Below are 22,733 nucleotides of genomic sequence, written 5' to 3'. Positions count from 1 at the left end.
TGGGAGACCAAAGTAGGAGGATCACTTGAGCCCAGGAGATTGAGACCAGTCTGGGCAACATAAAAATATCTCTACAAAAAAATGTAAAAATTAACTGGATGTGGTCCCTGCTACTCGAGAGGCTGAAGTCAGAGAATCACTTGAGCCTGGGAGGTTGAAGCTGCAATGAGCTGTGATCACTCCCACTGCACTTCAGACTGGGCAACAGAGCAAGATTCTCTCTCTTTCTCTCTCTCTCTCTCTCTCTCTCTCTCACACACACACACACACACCACCCCCCCCCCAAAACACAGAAAATACCATCTCTCAGTTTATGACTTATTTTTTCCACTTCCTTTGATATCTTTTGATGTCGTTCTTTAATTTATCAAGCTTTACTTCATGAGTTGTGCTTTTGATTTCTTGTTTAAAGCCTTTTTCCACCCTGAGGATATAAAGATATTCTTCTGTTTGCTCCTGAAAGATGTAAAATTTTGTCTTTCACATTTATTTATTTTGTATTATTCAATTGAAGTTACACATCTGCAATTTCTGTACATGGTTTCACACACTGTGGTAGTTGTATTATTGATCCCGATTTGTCACCCCTCCCTGTAACCATATCCTCTGGCATGTGGTTTCAAATTTCTCCTGTAAAGTTAGATGATACTTCCCTAGCTCTTGGCTTTAGTCACATGGCTTTTTTTGGCTAAGAGAATGAGAAGAAAGACATGAGTTCCAAGCCCAGGCCTTAAGAGGCCTTGTGTGTTTCTGCTTCTTCCATTGCTCAGAGAAGAATATGTCTAAGCTAGTCCACTAGGCCCAGGAGGTGAGCTATACCGGCCACACAGCCTAAGCTAAGCCCAGTTGATTTCAACTGAACACCAGGTCACTTGTAGAGTTTTCTGTGATAATAAACCATTGCTGCTTTAAACCACTGAGTTTGAGGTGGTTTTGTTTTGTAACAATAGTTATCTGATACAGGTATTGATCCAATTTCATTTTTTCCTGTATAAAAACCAATTGTCTCTCTTATTATATAGCAATGACTCAAGTCTTTTGGTTTTCTTTGGTTAGTATTTGTCTGATATGTTCTTTTTTAAAAAAATGTTTTATTTCCATAGGTTTTTGGGGGAACAGGTGGTATTTGGTTACATGAGGAAGTTCTTCAGTGGTGATTTGTGAGATTTTGGTGCACCCATCACCTGAGCAGTATACAGTGAACTCAATTTGTAGTCTTTTTTTTTTTTTTTTGAGATGGAGTCTTGCTCTGTTGCCCAGGCTGGAGTGCAGTGGCATGATCTGGGCTCACTGCAAGCTCCGCCTCCTGGGTTCATGCCATTCTCCTGCCTCATCCTCCCAAGTAGCTGAGACTACAGGCGCCTGCCACTGTGCCCAGCTAACTTTGTATTTTTTTATAGTAGAGATGGGGTTTCACCGTGTTAGCCAGGATGGTCTCGATCTCCTGACCTGGTGATCTGCCGGCCTTGGCCTCCCAAAGTGCTGGGATTACAGGCATCAGCCACCGCACCTGGCCAATTTGTAGTCTTTTATCCCTCATGTCTGGTATATTCTTTGAAGGAGAGTGTTCAGTCATTTTCATTTATAGTGATTATTGTTGCTTTTGAATTCATTGCTACCATCTTAATTTTCATTTTCTCTTTGCTTTTTTTTTTCATTCTTTCAGATTGGTTTGTTGTTATGCTGTTTTTTCCATTCTACTTTTTCCTCTTCTCGTTTTCAGCTGTACCTACTGTTTCTATTAATTTTGTGGTTATCTTAAAATTTTTATTATGCATATTTAGCTTAAAAATGTTCAAAGGACATCACTATCTTCAGGACCTTAAAACAGTTTAACTTTGATAACCATCTCCTTTACTGTTGTTTTATATTTGTTCTATCTTTCTAAAATCCCACAATTTAGACATTGTTGTCCTTGCAGTTAATGTTTATTAACTTCATCCACATGTTTAGTATATTCTCTCTTGGTATTTCCTTCTGAATTTCAGATCTTTCTTTGTTCTATAGTGTTTCCATTAGAAGTTCCTTTAGAAAGGATATGTGGGTGGTAAACTCTCCCTTTTTGCTTGTCTGAAAATGTCTTCATCATGCTTATCTTGAAAGATACTTTTGTTGGATATAAGATTCCAAATTGAGAGTTACTGTGATTTGGCATGTTGAAGGTGTTATTCCACAATCTTCTGGCTTTCATGGTTGATCTAAGATGTCAGCAATCATTTTATTAATAATTGTTCATTTGTAGATAATCTCTCTTTTCTCTCTGGCTTCTTTTAAGATCTCTTGAACTCAGGTATGTTGTAATTTCTCGTGATGTCTCTAGGTGTGGATTTATTTTCATTTTTCCTTCTTGGCATTGTTATAATTCTGAATCTGAAGATTTATGCCTTTCCACTCTCTTGCATCTCCTCATTTGCTTTGTTATCTTTGACTAGCCTATTAAATATGTCTCTCTCTTCTGACTCTCTTCTCCAAGTCTCTCGACCTCTCTTTTATATGTCAATCTTTGATTCTTGTTGCTGCATATGGGTACTCAGATATATCTACTAACTCATGGGTTCTCTCTTCAGCTCTAACTTGAAGATTAGCTTGACAATTAAGTTTCTAATATTACGATAGTTTCCAGTTTAACGTTTTGTCTTTTTCACGACTGTCTAGTTTTTTATACTCCCTTGTTTCTTCATCATTTTCAGTATTGTTTTCTGTAAACACATTAAACTCATGTATTTTTAAATATAATATCTGATAATTCCAATACCAGAAATTTTTGTGAGTCTGATTGAATTGTGTAATTATTCTGCTGACTCTTGTTCATAGTGGCTTGTTTCCTTATTTGTTTTGTGATTTTTATTTGTGAGCTCATAATCACTAGAACTCTATCTGTGGGAAATCTGAGGCCTGGGTTAAAGTTACCTTCTATAGAAAGAATTTAAATTTGCTTCTGCAAGCCAAATGGAAATGAAATCAAGAGCTACTTTAGTCTGTAATCTTTTATTTTCCTCTGCATAGATAATTTGAGTCTTGTTACCAAACCAAAATGAAAGTTTGCCTGAGACTGTAAGTTCTTAGGAATTCTCTTCTTTTTTTTCCTTTATGCAGAAACCAGAATCCAGAGCCCTTGCTTTGTGAGTAAGTGGGATAGTTTTGTTTTGTTTGTTTGTTTAGTTTACCTTTTCCATTGAGAATATCTCCTTTCATTATTTCAGCTTTGTGGAAATGTCTTGATCTTAATTTCTGTTTTAGGTTGGTCCTGTTTCCTATTCCTCATTAAAATTGAAATCTCCAAACTGTAAGAAATCACAAATTTCTGCAAATGCCTCCAGGCAACTGTGCTGTTGAGTGCTTGGTTACCTTTTTGGATTCTAGCTTTTAAATCATTTTTGGTTCTGCAAATTCCTTTATTTTCTTGCCATCTAAGCTATGCTTCTAAAATGTTTTAAAAAATGTTTTGTTCAGAATTTTTAGGTATCCTGTACAGAAAAATTCTTTGGGATACACCATATTGTTAGAATTATAAACCTAGAAATTTAAAATTTTGAGGTAGTCAGGTGTATCAGTATTTTCTTTTATGAATTTTGTTTTCATTGTTAAGCTTGCGAGGTCCTACTCCACTTCAAGAATATCCAAATGTTCACATGTATTTTCCTATTGTAGTTGCATGGTTTTACGTTTTAAGTGTTTAAAAATTTCGTTCATTTGGAGTTAATCTCGATGAAACGTGAAAAGTAGGAATCTAATTTTTTTTTCTCAGATAGTTAACTTGTTGTCCCAACATCTAGGTAATTTGTTAAAAAATAGAAATATAAAATAATAATGGCTAAAGGTATAACTAGTAATGAAAAGGATTGTGTTTCAATTGAAGTTACAAGCATACTTGTTAGATGCATAACATAGAAAACCAATTGTGAAAATGAATGATTTTGTGTTTTTTAAAAGTATGTTGATTTCCTTTGTACTCTTTGAAAGAGGGTGGACTTTCAATTCCTTGGTTTATTCACCAGTGTCTCCAACAGAAATTTTTTTTTCTAAAATATGTCCAGTATACTATAAAATGGAACATTAAAATAGGAGACTCTGGAGAGCAAAAGATTTTTTGTTGACTCCATGTTTTTTCTTTTCCTAAAATCGGAACCTTGTATATATTGAATTTACCCATGTAACATAATTATTGGTGGTCTAGTAGAGAATTAGAAACAGATATGTATTAATTTGGATGGGGAAAATTGGACTTTCTTATTTTCCCAGGAATGAGGGCTATGAAGATGGAGACAGAGGTGCATGGATAACCCCTATGGAATATTATTATGCCCTTCCTCATAGATTAAATTTGTGCTTTTTTGTCAAGTTTCCCTTTTCCCATGCAATTATTTCCATGCAAAATAGAAATTCACTGTACTGAGAAGTAAAATTTAACTTCTAATTGAAACTTGTAGCTTACATTGCCACAGATCCATATAAGGATAATGTGGGTTTTGCATTATGGACATAATCTCTATCATTCAAAAATTATTTGTTGATCCTTTGAAACTCCATGCTGGGCCTTGCATTGAGTAGGAAGAGACTTCAGTCCTCATTTATGTATAATGTGGGAGAACAGGTTAGTTTTATTAATAGAACATATGAATGATTAATCACATTAACAAAGTCAAAAAATAGAAATACATTTGAAACTAAAACTGTATGGAAGAGACTCAACCCTCTTTGGAACTTCTGGATTTTACAGTATTTTCTACTTACAGTCAGAGAGCTTTGACTGTTACTGCTTAGCCTGGTAATTATAGGTGAACAAGGCAGTTAGAGGTTAGATGCAAACAGGATTGCTTTTACAGACGTATTAGAAGTTGCTTTATGGACTACATTTCTGAAAGCGTGTTTGCTTGTTATTCTTTCGTCATTAAAGAGAATTCTAAGAATTCTCAGAATCCTGAGAATTCTAGAATTCTAAGCAACAGTTGCAACATCTTTCATATGCCCAGTGTCCAACACAGTGTTGGGAACATAGTAGGCATTCAATAAACACCTGCAAATTAACGGAAAAGGGAGCATAGGAAAACACCACCCTGTTTATTTTAACTTTCTGCTTGATTGCATTCTAGATAAATGACAGTTTATTATAGAGAGAAAAACAGGATCTGATGGAATCTAGGAAAGATGTGGAAAGGGCAGTTTGTCCAGCAGGTCAGGACATTTGAACCCGTTGTCAAGAGTTCTAAATGTTTTTCCTGTTCAATGTTACAAGGCATTTACCCATCATTCATTTTAGGTGGTTTTTATGTGAGCTTAAACTTTGGGTAATTTCTTGATTAGTGCTTTTTAATTTAACATCAGGTTTTTTTTTTAATGATTTGCATTTTGTTTTACAACAGCTGCCCAAAATATCCCTGAAAAATGAGGGCTGTGTTCACCTTTAATGCTTAAAAATCACTTGGAGGCAGTTCAGTTGAGCATGAGTATGTGTTTGCAAGAAAGTAAAACATAACCAGAGTGAGTAACCTCTGTTCTCTGAGGCTTATTGCATATCATTTATGCTTGAAAAAACAGTGAATTTATTTGTTTTAATTCCCCAAACTTTGACTCAAGAGTTAAAAGGAGCTAGCTGACCAATAAAGTAAAAATGGCAGCAAACTTACTTTTAACTGGGATGATATTTAATCTTACATCTCTTCATCACAGAACATGTTGAAAACAGAAATAATTTTCTAATGTTGGAAGCACATTTAGAATGTTTTTCCTGGTAATATAAAATGTAGGCTGGCCAAATTCAGTGAATAACCAAAGTTCCCAAACCCACCCTGGAGATAAAGGAGAGTTTTTTTTTTTTTTTAGCTTAAATTATCCAAATAGCTTATCTTTATAATCCCATGACATTCAGTAATTGCCCAATCTTCATCTGATCCCCACTGCACTGTGAACTGAGTTATATTAATGAAATGAAAGGATTTAAGGAAATAGTATGCTAGGAATCAGCAATGAAAGGCTCATTTTACTTTAAAAATGTTGTTTTTAAATTAGAGATGATACATGATAATTTATTTAAACCTGAAGAAATCCTGATTCATCTTCTCAAATATCTGTATTTTGTTGATTATTCCATGGAGATTTTACTCTCATGTTTTATATTTTCTCTAAAGGAGTGGGTGGGTCTTAGCTTGATTTGATGTTTCTTCCCAGGCCACCAATAAAGGCAGGCTTGTTTCCCAAGTGATTTTTATTATCTTTCTAGAAAAATGCTGATGACAATAACTTTTTAAATTACTCTTTGTACTGAACCTCTGCATGCCTCCCTAATTGAATATGATAACAGCCAATTATTTAATATTTAAGGAGTAACTTTGAGTTAAACAAGGGCCTCTTCCTTAAAAATGGACCCTAGAAAGCATAACAGAGAATATAAGACATGTGTAGTAATTTTTTAGATTCAGAGTTTGATTAGAGAGAAAGTGACATTGATAAAATGGCCTTTCAGTAATTAAGAACTTTTGTTTGGTCCTTGGCATTGTGCCATACACACTGTGGGGTATAAAAGCTTAAGATGTGGTTACAGTCACCAACTTACAGTCTAGATAATGTGAACTTATAGTCTAGATAACAAGATCATATTTACACCTGAACTTCCAGCAGTTCAGCATACAACTATATGCCAAAATGAGCAGTATAAATAGCAAATACTATAAGAGTTCCTAATGGGGGTTATGTATCAGTAGAGGCCAGTTGACTTACACAGTGGAGTCACATCTTACTTAGGGGTTTGGTACTAAAGTCAGTATACAATATGAAAATTATGCAAAGTCAATATCCTTGAAAGACTATTAAACTGCTCATAAATTTTAGTATATCCCATCACAAATATGTGCTACATTAGATACTAACACTCTCTCTCTGCAAGTGCTGTACAGTTAGTTTTTCCTTTGCTGTAGACACAGATCACTAAAGAAGGGGGCTTGACTTTATCAGCATCAGGAGCTGCTTAGACTACGAGGGGCACATGGGGAGTGAATGCTCCTTCAGTGGACCGGAGGGCAGAATTGCCTACACTTTACAGTTCTTTTACTCACATCTTTTCCAATAAGCGTGTAGAGGCAAGTTTACATAAAGTGTGTACATGATGTGTTCCATTTTATATAAACTACACACACTCTTGCCTTCTCTTTTTCTAGCTGTAGATGGTAAATGTTGATTTGTTTTTATTTGGCTGTATTTAAGATTTACGTAGCATACTTAAATCAGCATATTATTTTTCCATGCTTATTTTTAAAATAAGACCAAGGCTGTCCTAATTAGGACTTTTGTATTCTCCTCTATAATTTTCCTATAATTTTCTTCCCTTCCTTTTAGTTTCGTGGGAGAAAATATATTCTCCCTGTTCTATAGCCCATACTACCACCTGTTCTGGGACTCACCCTTTCTCATTTTCTTTAGGACTCCACCCCCTCATTGCCAAACTGAAAAACCAATGAGGAAATACTCACAGAGCATCTACTATGGTGCAAATTATTGGACTAAGTTTGGAAAAGAAACTTTGAAGTGTATCAAAAGGGAAGACTGGGACATTCAATCACACAAAGTACCATGTTGTAAGCATCAAGCTGATGATACATAGAGTAAGTACTGTGGCCATTTCAGAGAAGGGAGACACTCATAGCCTGGAGTGAGTGACTGAGAAAGTCCAGGGAAGGGGCTTGGGATTGAGCCAGGCCTGGAACCTTGGGTAGGATTAAGATACAGAGAGCAGGGTGCATTCATAATTTCATTCATTCAGACTGATATACATGAATGCTGCCTGGTACTGGTCCTCTGTGAGCTCCTGGTCTAGTGATGGAGACACACCGTGAAAAAGATAAATTTCAACAATCTGGCAAATGTGATTATACAGGGATTTGAACAAAGTCTTATAGGGGCATGGAGTGTGGAGGAACTCTGTGGGATTCTGATAAGAGGTAAGAAAGGACGGGTCATTTGGGCAGCACTTTAAAGGTAGGTAGGAGCTTCCCAGGGCACGAAGGGAGAAAAGGCTCTTTGGATAAATGGAAACACTGCTCCCAGGAATAAATCTGGAAAGAACAAGAAGCCCACCATGGCAGAGATGAAGTGCTGGATGAGAAGGGTGTGGCACAGGGGGAAGCAGACTGGGAAACATCTTCCATGACTGTAGAAGGATTTGCATTTCACCTTGTAGGAAAAAGAGAGTGAAAAGAGAATTGGAAGCCACAGCATGACATTGTAAGATTTGTTTTCTGACAAGAAAATGCATTTAAGCCTAGTGGCAGGGAGACCAGATAAGAGGCTGAGGGTACACAAGGGCAAGATTGTGTTGAATTCCTCCTGGTATGTCCAGCACCTAGCCACATAGGTGTGCTATATTTTACTGAATTGAGCCTTTGTGTTGCCTATATAGGCAACCTTTCCTTAGAAGGTTGGAAAGCAAACCAGGAAAGGTTGAGAGCAAACTAAAGCCTTAGCAACGGAAGTGGAAAGAAGAGGTCACATTTGAGTGAGGTTTGTGAGATAGAATCCACAGGGACTGTTTTTCTGATCAGATGTGGTGGGAGGGGAATAGGAAGAAGAGAAAGTTGAAGAGAATGCCAAGGCTTCTTAACTTGGGAGGCCAGATAGATTTGTTATGAATTAAAATAGAAAACACAGGAGCCATGATGGGATTTGGACTCTCTTTTGGAAGTGGCTGTTTTGTTTAAAGGGCCTGTGGATTTCTGAATCAACTATGTCCAGCGGGCAGTGGGAAGCATGGCTCTAAAGAGTGGCATTGAACTTGAGGCCAGGGGTTCAGATTTCATAGTAACAAGCAAGGAATAGATGGACTGGGAGCAGATGAGACCACAGGGGAATGGCCATTCTCTGGGGCTGGATGAGGACTGTACTGAGTTGAAGACTTCCCCCGGCGCCGACCCCTGATTTTATGTCTACCCAGAACCTAAGATTCTTACCTTATCTGGGGTTGTTTGGAGGTTCTAGCAGAGGAATGCAGCTACTTGTATATCCTTGACCAAAGACTGGTTCTCCTCTATCCAGATGGTCATCCTCTTCCCCCGAGTGCGCAGCTTCTGGAGGGATGCACATGGAGTTGCGGGAGGAAGGGGACACCTGCCTAACCAGCCAGATCAGCCGAATCAACCCTGGTGATCAATGGGGTGACAGATGTTGCGGCCAGATCGCCCTCATATCCTGTCACCTTATTTGGAATTGGGTCTCTGCGGTTGTAATTAGTTAAGTTAAAATTAGGTCATACTGGATTAGGGTGGGCCCTATCCAATGCCTAATGTCCTTGTGAGAAGAGAAAACAGAGACACAGACACACAATGGAAAAAGCCCTGTGAAGATAGAGGCAGAGATTGAAGTAATGCATGTATAAACTAAGGAACACAAAGGATTTCCAGGACCTCCAAAAAGGTAAGAGGAAGCAAGGAAGGACCCTCCTTATGGCCTTCCGAGACAGCATGGCTCTGCCACACCTTGATTTTAGACTTTTAGCCTCCAGAATTGTGAGAGAATACGTCTGTTGTTTTAGGCCACCCAGGTTGTGGTATTTTGTTATGGCAGCCCTAGAAGATTAATACAAGGACCACGGATGAGCCCTGGAATCTGACAGTTAAGGATAGCAGGAAATGAGGACGTGAGAAAGCGGCAGCGGAGGAACATTCCCAGAGTTAGAGAAGGCTATGTGTGTGCAGGTGGGGAGTAGCACAAGAATGGCTTGATTAGGAGAGATGACTTGTGGTGAGGCATGGTTTAGAGATAAAGTCTCAAAGATGTTTAGAGCCAGCTGAGGTGCACTTCCGTGCCAGGCACAGCCGTATATAGGACATGGGCAGCCTCTGATGGTTGGGGGCGTGCAGGGGACAGGATGGTTCTGGGCTGTTTCCACATTTCCAATCTTCTTTCTCTTCCCCACTCTTGCTTCCAAACTCAGGCCCATATCCCCTATTCTGCAAAGGATGAAGCAGATGATCCTGGGTCTAATCTGCTGCCTTCTCATCTCCCTCTGCACCCACTGCCTCCGGTTCCTCACCACTCACCCTCCAGGACTTGATTTCTAGCTTTAATTTCCCAAGTAGTCTTTAACTTGTTAACTCCTGTGCCTTTTTGTTTCTCCTTGTTTTTCTTGACCTCAGTGCATCTCTGCAGCACTAACATTTCTGATCTTCTCTGCCTTGTTCGAAGTTTCTCTTTGTATGACTTCTCTGCTGCTATATTATTTCAATTCTTAAATTACATTTCAGTCCCCCTAGGGTTCATTCTTCCTGCTGCTGAATAATGCAGACGAGATGATTTTCTTGGGTTAACAATGACTTCTATGATTCCCTCCCGCTCTCCCTCAGACAATTTATATAACTATTCATTGAATGAATTAATTATGAATTAATTCAATAAACAGTAATGCCACAAAAATTTCTTCAAATTTGCCCTCTCTCAGACCTAGTATAATTTTGGTCAGGAATATTAAGCATCAATTCTAATCCATGTCTGTTTGGAATTCCTCTTGTTTTACTCAAAATGTTTCCTTAAGGAGCTTATTGAAGAAAATTTAGAAAATATGGAAGAAGTAAGAGGAGAAAAAAAGCATCCAATATTTCCTTTCATCTATTTTTTACACGAAGGGTTTTCTTTTGTTTATTTTTATAAGCAAACATTTTTATATATGTATGTGTATCTATAATATTGGCTTGTTTTCTGTTTTTTTTTAATATTATAAGCATTTTTATGTTATTACCAATGTTCATAGGTGTTTCTCATGGCTACATAGTAATCTGTTGAGAGATTATATAATTTTTTTCCTTAATCATTTTCCTACTGTTCAACATAAATGCTGTTTCTCTGTTTTTCTATTAAAAATAATGCTGCAGTAAATATCTTTGTGCATAAAATTTTTCCTATTGTAGTTGTATTTAAAATAATATCTCCTTCAAAGTGGAATTTTTGGATCTGGGGTATAATCATTTTACACTTTAATATATATTGTCAATTTGCTTATATGGTGTTCTATACCAAATTGCACATCAGCAGTTTTTAAGTACTTGTTTTACCACTGCCCTTAAATGCTTACTTAAATTTTCTGTTCTTTAAATACTTGACTTTTTTCCTGCAAGAACATTGATGATGTAGGTCTTCTTAGTGAAGAGACCTACAATTTGGATATTTTTGTCATGTCTATCTATATATTACAAAATAGAGATATATTACAAAATATATAAAATTATTGTGTATATATAGAGACAGAGAGAGAAAGAGAGGACTGTTGGTAGAAACTAAGTCGACAAGAATCTGGCTTTTACTAACAAAAGCATGTTTACTTGAAAGCAGAATCTTAGAGAAAAAAGAAAAGATCTGAAAAGAAAATTTGTTATGGTATTAGAGGCAGTTTCTGAATCTGTAGGATAACATTTCTCTGTAATTCCTCTCCAGAATAAGAAAATATTCTTAATGTCTTAATTTTAAGCAGAAAAACAATTCCAACAGAGACGGAATAGTTTTCTTTATGCAGATACGATATTCATGTATCCTTATAGAAAATATCTCCCCAGGGGCATGTACAGATGAACATTTTCTGATATACTTGTTTTCTGCTGGCCACATGAAGTGACTGTTTAGCAAAGCTTACATGAGAGTTTTGTGTATTGTCCTAATGTAGGCATGTGTAGCCTGTGGCGTGTAGGATTGGCTCAGAACATTAATTAAATTCTTCCTGCTATTTTATACAGAATGTACTGTCAGTTTATAGTGTTTGTAGAGTTCTTTCAAAGAGCCTGAGATCTACCATTTTATAGCAAAGAGTCCATGTCAAGTCTGATTTCTGAATCACTTTCTCATAATTCACTGCATTTCTGGTTAGTGATACTTGAAGAAAAGTTAGAGAAAAGCTAGGTGCTTGATAATACATAACTGGTATGTTCTGTATTCCCAGGTTTTTGAAAAAATCAAACCACTGGTGATATGCTAAAAGCTAAATTTTGTTAAATGTTAAACATTCATGAAAGAAATGATGAAAGAAAGGCTAGGTTTCCTGCCAGCCTTGCGGTCAGCAGCAGTACTCTGGCCTGATTACTTAAGCCGATGTTTTTCCTAAATCAGTCATGAATCAGTAATTATCAAGTTTTGCAATACTAGGCAATTCTCTTGAGAACAGCAAATGATTTGTAATGTTAAGTTGATAGCTTTTTTTTTTTTTTTTAAAGAAATAATTTGGCTTCTCTTGATGGGTTTCCCTGGGCACTGGGCAGAACCTCTATTGATTTAATGGGCTTTGTCTGTGGAAGCTTTGTAGATTTATCTTTCTTGCACGATCAAATAGCACATATTTGTTTTCTTTCTCCACAAAAATAAGAATGCTGCTGGTGTGTAGTGTATTGGTTTCGCTTCTATTCATTTGGCTTAACTACTTAAACCACAATTTAGTCCCAAAATGGAAAAAAATGAGAAGTCATAGATACAAGATCAGAAATCAAGACTTTTTGCTTTATTTAGTTTCTTCCAGCATGTTTTGGAATGACCTGCTGATAATTGTTTTCTTCTCCTATAACATGTTCTCTTTTGTGTATGGGGGTTATAGATCCTAGAGTTAGATCTATAAGGGACTTATAGGGACTTTGTGAAAAATTTTTAATTCAGTCCCCTGATTTTTGAAGCCCATGGGAGTTTAAAAACTGTATCAGTTATAGAGCCCGGCATTGGTTGAATATGGATCCAAACATGGGCTGTTTTTCCTACACAGTGGCATTGTTTCAGAGGCAGGATACCCAGGGCTCACCCAATGACATCGTTTGCAATTTGCTTTGAGGTACTGCCTGATGCCAGGATTTTAAACAACCTGTTTCTTGGTTGTCCAGGACCCCCCAGGCTGTTACTCCTCTTCTGCATTCACCATCTCAGTCCTGTATACTTTACTCAGGAGACCTCTATAACTGTCTTGTCTACCCCCTGCTTGTTTACTTTTGGAGGTACTCTTCTTGGGGACATCTTTGACAACAGCTTTGCTTGGAGCTTCCCAAGAATCTGAATGTCCTAACATTCATGAGGGCCCCTCAGGAGTGAGTCAGCATCGGAAGAGCCTTTCAAAATACTCTAGAATCCTACACATCTCTTCTTCAAGGAGCTGTTTTTTTAGTTCTTTAGTTACGTCTTCATCTTGGAGTGCCCTTGTCTAATAACTTTGACCCTTTTTGAGCACTAATGAGTTTTGGCATTCTGAAGCTCTCCCAGATACTGACTAGCACCCTGGGAGTTTGGTCAAGTTCTTGGTAGAAGTTCGACCTTCCCATTCTCTGTTTCCTCACCAGCATTCAGAATGGGCTGTGGTACCCTGAGTAAGGCTAACCCATGGCTAATCTTCAACATTGACAACCTTGTAGTGTGGGTTTCCAGGTTTGTTTATTGTGTTATTAAGGGGGAGCTGCAGAAATTCACACAATTGCAGGACTGGAAGGGAGCCTACTGGTCATTGAATGCTTGCATCACCCCTACCAAATCACTGCCAAGTAATTATTTAGCCTGATGGGAAACTTATTACCTCCCAAGGTGGTTCATTTTAATTCAGACAGCTTCAACTGGTGGGAAATTCTTTTTCATACCTATTCAGTTTGATGTGTTTCTTGTATTGAGTAAACCAGAATTCCTATTAATTAAACTCCCCACAGTCTTTCCAGGGTTGACTTACCCTGTTACTTTTGGGAGGAAAACTGATTTGCATTTATGGAACTTGGTGGATCCTGCCTTGTGAAATTCAGAATGCAGCCTTACATAATCAACAGACCTTTAGTGGGCATTTAATTTAAAACACTTGTTGAAGTAAGCTGAATTATTCTCTCCATAAAGCAGTGATGGCTAGGAGTATAGTACCTACAGAATGCATCATTATTTTGGCAGCTACTGCCTTGGACTCTCAGTTATTTTATATGCACAGGTCTTGCCGGCATAGCCTGTTGTTGTTTTTATTTTATTTTATTTATTTATTTATTTATTTTTGAGACGGAGTCTCACTCTGTCACCCAGGCTGGAGTGCAATGGTGTGGTCTCAGCTCACTGCAACCTCTGCCTCCCAGGTTCAAGCGGTTCTCCCACCTCAGCCTCCTGAGTAGTTGGGACTACAGGCGTGCGCCACCACACCCGGCTAATTTTTGTATTTTTAGTAGAGATGGGGTTTCACTATGTTGGCCAGGCTGGTTTTGAACTCCTGACCTCATGATCCTCCTGCCTTGACCTCCCAAAGTGCTGGGATTACAAGTGTGGGTCACCACGCCTGTCCTAGCATAGCCTGTTGTTAAGCTCCTTGGAGTGTGGACCTGTCTTGTATGTGCAGTCCCCAACAGGCCTTACTCATGACCTTGCATTCACAAGATCAGCTAGTGAAAGAAAGTGGAAGTGCAAGAATTGTTCCTCCTGACACTTAACTGCTTTTCTTGTTTGCCCCAGGTGATGATTGGTGGTAGTGGCAGTGGGTACATGTGTGTTGGCATAAGCCCAGGGCCAACTCTCTTTTATTGAGGGTCTTAGAACTAATCTCCCAACAGAAACAAGTATTTCCAGGCTGGCCTACAAAAACCTATTCCATTTCTGTTTCTGAGATAAGCCTGCAGCACTGGTGGAGCTACAGTTGGGGTTAAATTGACACTTGGGTGTTGGTCTGGCAACCTGACAACCACATACCAGGAACACCCTTCTCCACTCATCTGCCTGGTGCATACTTCCTCATTCTTTAGGCCTCAGTGGAATGTCTCTTTGTGGAACCTTCCTGATCCGCCCAGGCAGAGGGCTCACCTCTTTTTTCTTGTTCTCACTGTACTGTGGATAGTCCTCTATTTTTCCACATGCTGCCTTGCATATGTATCATTTCTATCACTGTCTCCTTTGTTCTTCTGTGAACTTCTGGAGGAACGAGATTGTGTCTCACTTTCTCTTCTACTGTGCCAAGAATAGTGCCAAGTAAGAAGATACTTGGTGAATGTCTTTGAAGGAATGACTCCTGAAGTGTATGAGTTGTTGGTGTAGAGATATGCGTTCCCAAGTGCTAGAGAGTCTATTTGCAAGCATATTTTTGGAGTATAACATTTTTTGAAGCTGAGCATTACTTGCACTGCTTTGTGTGCCATCAGGGTTCTGCCAGGGTAGGCATGACTCGACAGCATCCTTCCAGTTAACCCAGTGACAGTCCTGTGGTATGGCTAAGCCACGAGCTGGAACAGGAACCAAGTGAGGCAGGCCCTGAGGATAGAGACCTGTTTTAGACCGTGAGAGAGGACAGTTGGCAAATAGAAGGTGGTATCCACTGGGTATGGCAACCAAGCATGGATCAGAAAAGCAGTTGGCTTTACAGAGTCTAATGGAATAAGTGAGAAGTCCTAAAGGTGGTTGAACATAGCAGTAGGAATCGAGGAAGGTATCTTGTACTTCTGATGCTCTCAAATATAGGCTACTGATGGTCAGCCAGCATCAGGGAAGGCTGCCAGGAGTGAAGAGGTAAGGGATTAAAGGATGTACTGACAAGGACCTGGCAGAGCTCTAAACCAAGAGGGACACTGGCATAAAGCCTTTTTGTCATTCCTTTAGCAAATATTTATACCTACTGTGAAAATGCTTCCAAGAGGAGGCAAATTCTTGATGTGATTATCAGAAGGAGAAGAAAGAAGATGCCCAGTTACCAGCATTGGGACATATGATCAGGGCTGGACTAAGTAAGTATGGTGACATGATGTGAATTCCTCCTTATGGGGATAGAACTCCCTTAGTGTCTTTTGTTTCTATTTAGGATTGATCGTAGAGGCAGGATGGGGCAGAGCTTCTGGGGTCAAATAAACCCAACAGTGGAAAGAAGAAGGCCTAGGGGTTACAGTACCAAGAAGGGCCTGACAAACCATCACTTGACTGATAGAACTGGATCCAACCTAGAATTATTCATTAAACCATTAAATTGTTGATTGGCCACACCATATGGTGGCATTACATAGCACAGTACAGGAAACACTGATTTTCATAACATCTTCTACTTGAAAAATAGTCCATACTTACCAAAATACTTTCACATTTCACTAGATTCCAAAATTCTTTGATATAAACAGGGTGTTATATCCATTATTTTTTAGAGGACATCGAAGCACTAACAATGTAAATAGATGGTTTAACTCCTGGCTAGCTAGTGGCAGAGGCAGAACTAGAACTATGAGCTCCTTATTGATAGGTCACTGCTCTTTCCTTTATCTCACTGCTTTGCTTGTGTGATACTGTGACAACTCTTGGAGGCCACTTTTGCTGATAATTCAGTCCAGGTCTGATTGACTTTTGGGAAACAGGACCTGCTGAGTCTGAGCATTCAAGAATATACGCTCAGCCATAATCATGAGCCGAAGTATTGTTTCAGATACTTGCTTTAGGAAATGTGCTTGAGTTCTGATAGTGGGCTATTATCTCTTTTTAGGAGGTCTCCTTAAGTGTACTCAAGTAAATTAGCAATGCCAGATATTTTAAAATATCAGTTTCTAGTAAAAATGCTTAATTTTTGTGACTTTATTATGTTGCTGCATTATTGAGTTCCCCTGATGTGTCAGGCACTATTGTAAGATTTGAAGACATGGCAATAAACAAAATAGAAAAAATTCTGTCTTCGTCATAGGGCTTTTATTCTAGTTGGGGAGGGGGTGCTTGTGAAGGAGGCGAACAAAAACCAAGTAAAATATAAAGTATGTCAAATGTTGATAAGAGAAAAAATGCAACAGGGAATTGGGACAGGATATGTGGGGGTAAGGGGGACAGGGATTGCAATTTTAAATAAGATGGTTAGGGGAAAGGCTCCACGGTAAATGTGAAGGAAATACATCACTATGTACATCTTCAAAATCTACAAACATCAATATTAAATTTCCAAAGTACTTATCTATAATTACTAGCAAAAAAACAAAAAAATTAATGAGTATACAAACACAGCCACACCTACACACAGATGCATACACATAATGTACATATAAAATCTAGCACTTACTTTTCAAATTAACTCCCCACTCTTTATGCACCTAAAAGATGAAATAAGTTTGAATTTATGTTTTTGTGCAACTATAAGAATATGGAATGTAGCTATTACTAATCTCTGCTTTTTTGTTTTCAGACCTCCCACCGTTTAGCTCAGTGATAAAATTCCACAATAAATTTTGACTTGAAAGATTTTAGGATATCATGAAAATGGGAATGACGAATGAAGGCTGAGATGAGGCAAATATTTGGCAAATCCTGTGAAGCACTTAGAGCAAGCTTTATTAAGTGTGGTGGAATCAGATAATCATTACTGTTTTTATTTTTATCTGGAGTCAAACTTAATTAAAATAAAACATTTTCTGTGGGTTTTCTAATTAGCCTAACAATTTACTGGTCTCCAAAGGTCTTTGTAGATGGTGACTTTGGCACAGAGTTCTATTGCAGAGGACTCTCTAGATCTGGAAAGAAGTTGGAAAATAATTTCTTTAAAAACAAAACAAAAAACGTCCCAGGAAACACCATGAGAGAATGTTTTGTGACATATTGGGAATTCAGTTGAAAGGTATTATTAGGAAGTCGATGGCAAGCTGAGTCCCCAAATGCTCAGTTTGTCATTGTTTAGAACCGCAAAGACCTAGGAGGAAATGTTGTAGCTGCCCTCTTGTGGCCAAATTGAAAGTTTTGCCTCTTTGTCTTGATACTCGTAAGAAACCAATGATACATTTTTTCCCTGGAGTTATTCATTTAATAATCTAAGAGTAATGAAAAATTTAACATTTTCAAATGGGCTCAAAAAAAAAAACCTTCCCCCAAAGCAAGATTCAGCAGATCAGTCAATACATACTTTTTAATGGAGCAAAACTCCCGGCTATTGGTAAATTATAATAAAAGCGTGGTCCCTTCCACCACACCCCAAGTAAAGTCATCTGAGACTTTTAAAGGAAATACCTAAGTCTACAAATACTTTCTGGTGGAGGTGGTGGGGGCTAACTGCAGAGGAACATGTAGGAAATAATAACGGGAAGTGCTTTGGTGCCTGTCAGCTGGGTGATCAAGGCTCAGTCACTTAACCCAAAAGCTTAGACTTTAGTTTTCTCACATGTAAAATGAGATTGCTGAAAGGCAACTTCTAATACCACTTTTAGCTCTAAAACCCTATACATATGTGACCGGATGGACAAAACAAACGGCTTTTTGGTCTCTGGAATTTCTTTCCTTTCTGCCTGTGTGGCTTTATGATTAGTGAACCAAAAAGTCGTGAGGGGAATTACGTGATGAAACCTTTGAAAATTGCAGGGCTACAGGGAGATTCGTAAAACTGCCCTCACTGGTCTTGTGAGAATTTTTCAGTTTATTTATACAAGTATTGACTTTATTAAGTATCAACTATGTGCTATGCATTATTCTTGGTGCCAGTAATACAAAATAAATGGAGAGGAGAATCCTTGTCTTTAAAGTGTTTGTAGTTTGAAGAAATCAAAATTCAATCATTTCTATGTAGCCTTACACAGTTTGCTTATATGTTCATACGGTTCTGGAAATATTAAGGGGAACTTACCTTAACTTTGTCTCCAAAGAGCTTTGAAGCTTAGCAAAACTCCCAGTGAAGTTTGGCAAGAGCTGGGTCTGGACTCAAAATTCTGAGTTCAGGAGAAGTGTGCTCTTTGGTGAAGCTTCCAGTGAAAGAGGTGTCCGACTATGCCCTGGTCATTCTGAAAACTGCTCTTCCATGGGCCATTTTTTTAACATAAAAGGAAATTCTAGTAAGTCCTATATCTTTTTGGAAAATGCCTTGTCTGTGTTCTGCTTTTACATTCATAACATACTATGAAATGGCTAATTTCATAAGATTGTGTTTTAAATGATTTATGAATTTATTCAAAATTTTTACTTTATCAGGATAAGATTGTTTTCTTGGGTTTGTGTATTCCTCAAGTCTTTGTGCATGTTCTGATGTCTAAAGTAGAGAAATAATCTTAAATTTGGCAACACTAATTGTTTTGGATGTGAGAAAATTTAAGCTATACATTATTAAAATGAAAGTTGATTTATGTTATTAGTCATACATATATACACATGTGTGCTATGATTAGGTTACAGGAGCTTGATAAAAATGATTATTCTAGATTACAAGACATTCTGGGAGGACCTCTTGATGACACAGATTTTTTTCCCTGTTGCCTTGGTATTTTCGGAATATCTTACACATCATCTACTATATGTGGCTTTGTTGTAAGTTAGAGTTTGGTTAGATAGAACATTTGAACTCTATTCAACTTGGCAATGTGAAGAGCCTGGAGTCCAGTGATTCGTCTTTAGGGCGGTGTTTGGGGAATAGCAAAATATTTCAGAATCATTAAGGGTATTCCAACAGGGAATTTGGGAGTGGTTGAGATGCTTTGTGTGCTTCTAAGAAGGCAGGATGGGAGAGATTAGAAGAGGAAAATGGTTTTAAAATTTCACTCACAGATTTGTAAATATAGTCAACATTGCTGCACGTCCATAACACAATGAAATGATTACAAATTGGTAAAAAGATGATGGCTCTTTCTGGTCTCAGTTTAATGAAACTGAGATGTTAAAACAAAAAACAATTTACATGTTACAAAGGTAGGGCTATTAATGTGTGATATTAGAGCTCTTCCCTGGCCAAAACTATCTGAAGACTTTTAGATAAAGTCTTTTAAATAAGTTGGTGATACCATTTTGATACAAATGGCGACACCACAGATCACTTCTTTATACAGATTTTCATGTAGAGATGCTCTGAGGAAGGCACTGTGAAGTCCTCGAAAGAATAAAGACCTGGTTCAGAATATGCTGGGTCAGTAATTTGCTGCTGGTTGTGTGGTGTTAGGTAAGTTCTTTAGCCCCAGGATCCACACTTATAAATTGAAGTGATTCTTCTTCTCTCATAGGCTTGTTCAGAAAAGGCTCCATGTTTTCTTCTTGCTACATCTTCCAGGTTTCTAGGAGAGTTTTGCTACATACCTAACTGATCTCCAAGATCATGTCAATCATTAAGGCCTAAAGAGCTAAAAAAAAAAAAAAAAAAAAAGAGAGAGAGAGGAAAAAAAAACAGTTTAAATGTTATTGTTTGTGTTAAGTAGTACATGAAAATTTAAACTCCCTCTTTTAGTATGCCAAACAAAGAGGAATGCGTTTAACATTGAAGGCAAAAGAGTCTTTGCTCCATGGACTGTAAGGAAACTTGCATTTTCAGGTTTTGTTTAGGTGTGGAGATGTGAAGAACAGCAGGAGTTTACAATTTCTGCACATATGGCTCAAAGGCTTATCCAGGCATTTTCTGCGTAGTTGTGTTTGAACCTGGTTGTTGATTGCTTTTCACGCAGACCTCTTTCCTACATTCATTTTTTTCCTTCATTTAATTCAGGCATTTGAACCATTGGGTGCACATTATTGAACACAATTCTTGTGTCTTTATGGCTAAGACCATATTTAGCAGCATTGCCTAATTCTGGATGGCAAACTCAAATGTATGTGCAGATTAAAAGTGAAGCAGGCCCTATAATACAGCTGTGAGCACTGGAGACTGGTGAACTGGGGACCTCAGTCCAGACAGCAGCCACCAGTCAATGGCTTGTTGCCGCATCACTATGTGAGCTGCCTAGTGCCAGATCTTCCAACTTTTTTGAGAGCAGTCAGAAATACAGACTTGATTTTTAAAACACTGTGCAAATCAAACAGAGCCCATTGTCGGAGGACTGCTTGTTTTGTGTACTTGCATTCCAGATACAGTTAGCACCTCTTTCACTATCTGTTTCCTAATAAGGTAATAGTTAAGAGCTAGATAAACTGGGATCAAATCATAGCCCCATCACATACATACTGACTGTGTGACTTTGGAAAGTTACCTGATATCTCATTTATGAAATAGAGATGATAATAGCTCTTATCTTATTGGGTTTTAGGGAAGACTTAAATGAGCTGAAATATATAAAGTGCTTAGAATAGTGCCTGGGATGTAGTAGGTGCTCCTGAAGTGTTTAATATTGTTAGAGTCTCTTTTATATCATCTCACTAAGAGGCCACAGTCCTCTTGTGAGGCCTGGGAAGAGAGAAGGAGGAAGAAGGGAAACTACCCTTTATTGAGTACCTCCTGTTTGCCAATAATTATGCCATATGCTTTGTATAACATTTCCTCATTTAATCCTCATGTAGAGTCTTGAGGTAGATGTCATTTGCATTTTATAGTAGAGAGAATTGAGGCCTAATGAGATTCAATGACTTGTCCAAGGTAGAACAGGGATTTAGGCTTAAGTAGATCTGATTCCAAACCGATCATTTTACTAGAAAGCCTATCACCCTTGATCCAGGGAGATCTGCTGTGAATTTGATGCTTGCTAGGAAATTGCCTTCTAAATGAATCCACTTGGTGTTATGAGAAAAACTTAGGACTGTAATGTTTCCTCCCCACCCCCTGCAAACTGGGAAGGTATCAAGAGACGAAAATGACTTGGACAAGTCCAGCTTGGTGAGTAGATGAGTTTATTAAGACTTACATCCAAAGCACTCCTGGGCGGTAGCAGGACAGCTCTAGAGATTCATCCCGCTTCCTGTCTCTCATTTAAGCTAATTATTTGGCTCTTTGCGTACTGTGCCTGTGTGATGGGACTGTTTTCCCTGGTACGTTTGGGTTCTCAGAGACACCTGCTCCTCGGCTGGGCATGACGGCCTTGGCTCACTACCTGACCTTTAAGGTTCAGGCAGTGGACATACACCCTTAAGTAACCTGGTAGAGGACCCATCACACTACACTTGGAGCCAGATTAACTAGGGAGAGCTTTGCTACTCATTAACCTACTGTCCCTGCTGGGCAAACGTCAGCTCCTTGAGAGGAGGGATAGGGTCTTTTTCTATCTGAAGCTCTCAGCATATTCAGTGAACTCAAATCCTGACAAAGATATGAAAGAGGGACTCAAAATAGACTCTCACAGTTTTGGAGAGTCTGGACATAACTTGCAATGATAGATCTGGCCAGGCCAAGTATTAGCCTTTAATTCCTGCACTAAAAGCCCCTCAAATGCTACAACACTTGTGCCTCCCCTTCTAACGGTGTTCTTTATGGTATCAATTAATACAATCAAAGTAGATGGGAGGTGTGAAGGTGTGTGTGAAGGGAAGGAGGAAGGGAGCCAGAAAAGAAAGTGGGAAGCGTGTCTGTAGAGATAAGGAGAGCAGGGCTGTGAAAGGCAAAAGTCATTGAACAAACTTCCTGTCAGCTCCACAAAGTAATTTCAGCCTGGATGAACTTCCCAAATCAGGACAGAATCAAGAAGCACACGCAACAGTTTCCTTGGAAAGCCCTTTTCACCTAATTGGGCTCTGCTGAAAACAGCTTTTGTTTTTGGTAGGTGGAATAAAAGAGTATGAGAAGGTTACTCAGAATATCTATCTGCTGTTGTAAGTCACACAAAGTTTTTCCCAGTTAGGGCTTAAGTCACATCCATCTACAACTCTGAAGCAGAAAAACATGTGACTCTTTCTGCTGGCTGATGAAATGTTTTCAAAGGATTTTAATTCTTCCATCTGAGAAGTTTGAACACACAACTTTCTAGTTTTTGCTTCATTGACTCAAATGTGGTAGGAGTCAGTGGAATGACCAAAGTCATGAACTAAATGATTAATAGGTCTGTTTTTAAGAATCGAGTGGAAAACAAACAGAGAAACGAGAACTACAGTTCCCACTCTGTCCCTTTATCATTTTGCTCTCTGTCTCCCAGGAGACTGAGGGACAGTCAAGG

At 38.4% G+C, this 22,733-nt stretch overlaps 1 long non-coding RNA gene across 1 annotated transcript in view; it reads right to left on the bottom strand.

Moving 5' to 3' along the window:
• Positions 1–18,990: 18,990 nt before the first annotated feature.
• Positions 18,991–22,733, bottom strand: part of LOC105551321 — an 87,201-nt gene continuing 83,458 nt past the window's right edge. Inside the window, exon 3 of the long non-coding RNA XR_001007854.1 lies at positions 18,991–20,003. This is a non-coding gene — a long non-coding RNA (uncharacterized LOC105551321). The remainder of the gene's footprint in view (positions 20,004–22,733) is intronic.

This window comes from Mandrillus leucophaeus, unplaced genomic scaffold, assembly GCF_000951045.1.
Source record: "Mandrillus leucophaeus isolate KB7577 unplaced genomic scaffold, Mleu.le_1.0 Scaffold518, whole genome shotgun sequence".
In the NCBI taxonomy this organism is placed as follows: domain Eukaryota; kingdom Metazoa; phylum Chordata; class Mammalia; order Primates; family Cercopithecidae; genus Mandrillus; species Mandrillus leucophaeus.
Note: the sequence above shows the minus strand (reverse complement) of the source record. Positions and strands in the feature narration are given on the sequence as shown.